A 6478-nucleotide genomic window follows, 5' to 3' on the forward strand; every position below is an offset into this window, starting at 1 on the left:
GGGAATGAATAGAGACTTCACACTTAGCCATATTCCTATTCCTTTTTTATTTTGAAACAGGGTCTCACTAAACTGCCCAGGGTGAGCTCAAACTTGCAGTCTTCCCGCCTCAGCCTTCTTCTAGGGGGCCAAGAGGATTACTGGCATGTGCCACCACCCTGGGCAAGGGATTTTGACGGAGTGCAGCCTGGACAAAAGGGGAGGACTCTGTTTTGCAAGAAAGAAAAAGAGGAGAGAGGCAGAGAGAAAAAGAGAAAGAAATTTTGTAGGTTCTGATATGGGAGGGAGAAGCAGGTCCTCAGAGGAGCTGAGCCAGGCATGGGTGGAAAACCTGTCTTCCTAAGCAGTTCTAAATTTTCCCCTTTTGGCCAAGGACCCAGAACTCAGATCGCTCTCCTGGGACATGTGACAGTGGGCCTGCATCTGTAGGTTCCAGGTGAGCCAGGACCCTACCTTGTCACGGCCCGTGTGGCTGAAGGGTTCGAGGAGTGGGAAACAACGGTGAGATTAAGAAACTTAAAGAACAAGACGAGGGCAGGGAGACTGTCCCGAGACAAAAAGCTTGGCGGGCACCCTCGGCAGCTTTCATACCATAGACCGGAAACCGGAGGGGCCGCCCCACGAACCGGGAGGAGGCTAGGCAGGCCGTGCTGGAGATAATGGGGGCTCTGGCCGGTGGAAGCCTTGCTCCGCCCCGCCCTCCTGTCCTCAGTTTCCCAACGCTGGCCCTGCCTCTTCCCTCTTCACTGCGGGAGGCGGGAGGAGAGTTAGGCCCGGCGTAGGGATCCACAGCGCAGCGCTCCCGGCGCTGCTAATGTCTGACCGGGGCCTTTGTGCTGAGCTACACCACAAATTTTTTTTTTTGGAGACAGGGTCTCAGTATGAGATCCAGGCTGGCGTTGAATTATGGCGATTCTTTTGCCTTCACCTCCAAAGTCCTGGGATTACAGGCTTGGACAGCACACTGGGCTTCAGCCTTTTTTATTTTATCTTTAAATTTCATTTATTTATTTATTTATCCTGCGGTACTGGGGGCTCGAACTCAGTACCTTGAGAGGCAGGTGCGGTGCTACGGAGCTAAATCCCCGGCCACTTTTCGAGGCAGAGTCTAGCCATGGTAAATTGGTAACTGCTTCGGCTGGGCTCCATATCCTCCTGCCTCAGCCTCCCAGAGTGTACACCACCACGCCTGGTATTGGCTAAGCAGACAATGTGAGCAATACTCAGAATTTCTTAACTAATGGATTCATGGCAAATCAGAAGTCTCTAGTGTACACTACCAGGCTCTGACCTGACTACTGGTCTGTTCCAACTTGTACAAATGGTGTACCGAAGAGCACCGATGGTAAACCAGGGGTGGTGACGCCCGCGGTCCCAGCATTCTGCGTGCTGAGGTAGGACAATCAGAATGACAGCTAACTTTTCTGCTCTCTTTTCTTTTTTTGTGTTTTGAGACAAGGTCTGGTTACATAGCTCAAGCTGGCCTTGAATTCACTATGTATCTCAGGTTGGCCTTAAACTCATGGTGATCCTCCTGCCTCAGCCTCCAGGTGCACACCACTGTGCCCGGAATCTCTGGGTTTTTATTGCTTGACAGTGAGTCAATAGTGTGATGAAGTGGGACTGAAGAGAATCTAGGGGGGCTGTGGGTTCTCTTCCAGTACAATCCACAAATGAGCAGGTGCCGGGTTAGTCTACGTGGCTTGGTTAGGCCATCTTGAACTTGAACTTTCTAAGTAGCCCAGGTTGCCCTCGAACTCACAGGGATCCTCCTGCCTCAGCCTCTGGAATGCTGGCATGTGTTACTACCCTGGAAAAAACACAACTTTTTTTTTGTGGTGCTAAGGATTGAACCCAGGGCCCCATTCATTCTAGACAGTCAGTCTAGCACTGGTTATATACTCAGTCCAAAATACAACTTTTTTTTTTTTTTTTTTTGGTACTAGGGAGCGAACTCGGGTCCTTGCACTTGCAAGGTAGGCGGCGGAACCAGTGAGCTAAATGCCTGGCCAAAATACAACTCTTAATTCAGAAATATATTAACAAACATGTAGGTTTTGTTTTTCGTTGCTGTTGTTGCTTTGAGACAATAATCTCACTATGTATTTCAGCCTGGCCTTGCACTTACTATATAGCCCAAGCAACCTTGACCTCAGAGTGATCTTCCTGCCTCAGCCTCTCGAATGCTGGGATTATAAGTGTGCACCACCATGGCTGGCAAAAAGAGAATAATTTTTCAGTGGCTTCAAACTATCTATGCCTGGCTAAAGGTGCAACAGACCGGCTCACCAGAGGCTCCCCTGCTGGGCCCCTCCCATGGCAACTGGCACCTTCCCCGAAGTGAGGCCCACCTTCGTCTTCCAGGGGTCCCCCCGGAGCTGAGACCCAATGCTCTTCCAGATATTTGAGGTACCTAATAAGGACAGTGACCTTGGGGCCCTAGCGCACACCACCTCCGGGAAGATCGGCACGGGCTCCGCGTCCCCGGGACTCAGGGACTCACGTGTATGAGACCTGTGGCAGCAGTCAGTCCCTGCTGTAGTCTGCTGTTATCTCGGCTCCTCCCTCAGCCTCTGCCTTGAAATTCCCCTGGTGTGAGTCACTGCCGGCTAAAGACAGACAGCAAGGCTTCTCTGCGGTGGGTGGGACGAAGCCTCCCCTTGCTGGTAGTTCTCTCCGAAGAAAGCTCTTTTATAAGAGGTGTCTTCGCCTTTTATACTCTTGAATGGATGAAGGGTTCAGACATTGTGGAACTGATCCTTGGTGATTTCCATTACAGTTTTGCACTTCTGTCTGGCTTCTCCCTTTGGGCTTTCTATTAAATCTTGGTACTTCAGCTGAAACATCCAGTTTAAAAGTTTACATGAAAGGCATAAACCCCTTATGCCTCCCGCTCTTTATGAGGTCTGTGTGCTGTAGTCACACTTCACGGGCCATGTCACGAGCAGTGGCGGACCTGCTAGGACAGGGACTGGCCATGCTCTCCCTCCCCGCTGCCCACGAGGGGAAGGTACAGGGCTCCCCGTGGGTCCAGACCTGCTTCTGAAGGTATACACTGTGGTCTGGGGGCAGCCGTGGGCTGTAGAGTCTGTCATTGCCCGGGTAAACTTAGATAAATGATCTTTTCTGAGCTTCATTACATTTTTATAAAAGTCATTTTAATTTGAAATCTCATGTTTAATTATTCATGACCATTATGTTTTTTGTTTTGTTTTGTTTGTTTGAGACAGGGTCTCACTATGTAGTTGAGATTGACCTGGAACTATGTAGCCCAGGCTGGTCTCGAACTCACAGCAATCCTCCTGCCTCAGCCTCCCGAGTGCTGGGTTGACACGTGTGCTCCACCACGCCTGGCTACCATTACTTCTTACAAAGGGGTAAAACATTACAGATGAGACGAAAGTTCTTTTCAGTTCCACCTCCACTCCACTCCCCAATCTCTGCTCTGAAAGTAATCACAATTTTTAATTTAGAATTTAGCCTTGCAGTCCTTTTTCAGAAAAATCTGTTTTTGCTCTTGTTTTTGGTAGTGCTGGGGACTGAACCCAGGGCTTTCACATGGAGGTCCATCTTTTTTATTTTTAGACAGAGTCTTGCTAAATTGCTCAGCTGGGCTGGAATTTGGAATCCTCCTGCCTCTGCCTCCCAGCGCACTGGGATTACATCTGTGTGCCACCATGCATTTATCTATCTGACATAAGGTCTTGCTATGTAATCTGTGCAGGTCTGCAGCTCCCTTTGTAGATCAACAGTCTTCTTCCCCTAATGTCCTCAAGGCTGGTGTTACAGGCATGCACCACCATACCCAGCTGCTTTTGTTATTGTTGTTGTTCTGCTTTTAATCTATAAAAATAGGATAGAAACCGAATGTGATGGCTCATGCCTCTAATCCTAGCACTCTGGAAAGATGAGGCAGGAGGATCATGAGTTCAAGACCAGCCTGGGCAATTTAGCAAGATCCTCAAATAAAGAAATAAAAGGGCCAGGGATTTAGCTCAGTGATGCTGTGCCTGCCTCACAAGTGTGAGGTCCTGAGTTCGATCCCCAGTACAAAAAAAAAAAATCAGGGCTGGGGATTTAGCTCAGCGGTTCGGTGGCCTGCCTTGCAAGCGCAAGGACCCGAGTTCAATCCCCGGTACCCCCCTCCCCAAAATCATGTCTTTTATTCTGTCTTTTCCACTCAGCCTTCCAAGCACTAGGATTATAGGCATGCACTACCCAGAATTCTACTTTTTTATTCTGTTCCATTTAGCCAGGCAATGTTGATTTTGTGTATTATGTCTTTTGTTCCTTGTGGATTTAATTTCAAACCACAGAGAAAAAAACAGCGAGAGATCCATTGTCCAGGTTTTTCCTCTAAAACAGCTTTCCAGGGGCCAGGGTGCTGCTGCCTGCCTCACAAGGGCAAGGTCCTGAGTTCATTCCTTTTTGTCTTGGCTCTCAACCCTCCTTATTTTGAGACAAGAGACTTGTTAAACTGTCCAGGCTGGCCTTGAACTTGCAGTCTTCGTACCTTGGTCTTGTCACTGCAATTACAGGTATGCACCACCATGCCCAGCTGCAGCCCTCTGGCTTCTGTCTTTCTGTAACACAGCTTGCAGGGTCTAAATATAGCTAAGCGTAGGCTGGGGAAAGTAGGTGGGACCGTCGAATCAAGGAGAAATTGTGCAAAAAGGCAGATTTTCTGGGCATGTCCTCATCTGTTCCCAGCCCACTCCAACAAAACCCTAGGACAGGGTTTTATTTTGTTTTGTTTTTCTTTGCAGTGCTGCGAACTGAACTCAGGGCTTCATGACTGCCGGGGAAGTACTCTACCGCCGAGCTGGACCCAAGCCAAGGAAGGCCTTCAGGCTCTGATCTTGACTCACAGCAGTCAAAGTGAAGAGCTAAAGCCCGCATGAATATTATTTTTACTAATTATGTAAATTCCTGTGCGATTGGGGGAATCCCCTTGGTGCAAGAGAGGAAGGGTAGAAGCTTTTGCTTCCCATTTTCACCAGGTGCCACTTTCAGGGTGCTCAGGGCAGAGACTGAGGTTGGAGGATTCCCTTCTGATGAAGATGTGGTAGCCCCAGAGGAAAAGTCAAAGGGGAGAAGCCAGGCACAGGGGTGCAGAAGTCAGGGCAGGCGCTGCGGGAAGACTAGTTGGATCCAGCCTCAGTTAGAGCAACCCCTCCCGAAGTCAGTACAGGTTCTCAACTGGGGAACTCTGGGGGCATTTGGCAACATCTGGGACTTTTCTGACTGTCTCAACTAAGAACTTACGGGTAGGGGACAGAGACGCAGTGAAAGCACCCTGAAATACACAGGGCCGCCTTCCCCTCGAAGAGTTACCCGACTTACAGCGGGACTGGTCAAGGTCGGGAAGGCCCGAGAGCAGAGGTGCTGACACCATAGGACGCCTCTCCTCTGTCCCCTGCAGGAGCCCAGGGAGAAGTCCTGCCATACCAAGAGGCCGCCACATGGCCACTTATTTCTCCGGGTCCCGAGGAAGTCTTAGCTTACAATGCAAGTAGGTAGTTTACTTCTAACAAAAATAATGGCGGCTTCAAGGGAAGAGGGTCTAGGGTATAGGAAAAGCGTCATGGGAGAGGCTTTGTAGGGACTGACTTGGAACACCCCGCTAAACCGAATCAGCATGGTTTGAGAGTGAAAGAGCCACCTGAGCAGTTGGCAGTGGCATAAAAAGAGACGTGGAGGGGAAGATCGTGGGCTCTTGATTTTCTAGGAGAAGCTTGCTGCAGTTAGTTTTCCGGATGTGAACTTGGCTGTTCTTGGATGTCGCTGGAAATGGCTGCTGTTCTCGTCAGGGAGCTGTGATCTGCCCCGAATCACTTCCTGGCTTCAGGGCAGAGCCCTCACCCCGCAGGTGCAGGTTCTCTGACCTCCACCACTGGCCTTTGGGCCTTCCAGGTGCAGACCCTCCGTATGGACAAGCAGGCGTTGTTGCGTGGGCTCTAGGCCACTGGCTGGACTCCTGGAGGACCTGCCTCGGGCTCTGGGCCTTCAGCTGGACTTGTGAGGGACACTGCCGCGGGATTAGTTTTCTTTTCTTTTCTTTTTTTTTTTGTACCAGGGATCAAACTCAGGTACAGGCGTTGGCACCACTGAGCTACATCCCTGGGTCCCTTGGCTGGATTCCTTGGGCCTCTGGAGTGTGGCTAGATCTCTTGCACTCCTCCACATTTGACTTTTTGGGGTGACTACTATAAAATAATCCTATAAACGATGTGTCCTGTATTAATCTATTTCCCATGCAAACCCTGACTTCAACACTGTGAACTATGTAAAAGGGCACCATTCCTGAACCTTGGTTTCACTATTTATAAAATGAGTACACAGAACTCGGTCATCTTAATGCCTCGTTGGTACCCAAGCTTGGTACTTTTTCTTTTTCACTTTTTTCGGTGGTACTGGGCCAGCACACCAGTGCTGAATCACACCCCCAGCCTCCTGTTTTGTTATTTTATTTATTTTG

At 49.6% G+C, this 6478-nt stretch overlaps 1 long non-coding RNA gene across 1 annotated transcript in view; it reads left to right on the forward strand.

The window, feature by feature from the left end:
- Nucleotides 1-6478, forward strand: part of LOC104856871 — a 16557-nt gene extending 10079 nt beyond the window's left edge. The window contains exon 4 of the long non-coding RNA XR_778736.2: nt 4767-6478. This is a non-coding gene — a long non-coding RNA (uncharacterized LOC104856871). The remainder of the gene's footprint in view (nt 1-4766) is intronic.

This window comes from Fukomys damarensis, unplaced genomic scaffold (assembly GCF_012274545.1).
Source record: "Fukomys damarensis isolate Sample0158 unplaced genomic scaffold, DMR_v1.0_HiC HiC_scaffold_33, whole genome shotgun sequence".
Classification (NCBI taxonomy): domain Eukaryota; kingdom Metazoa; phylum Chordata; class Mammalia; order Rodentia; family Bathyergidae; genus Fukomys; species Fukomys damarensis.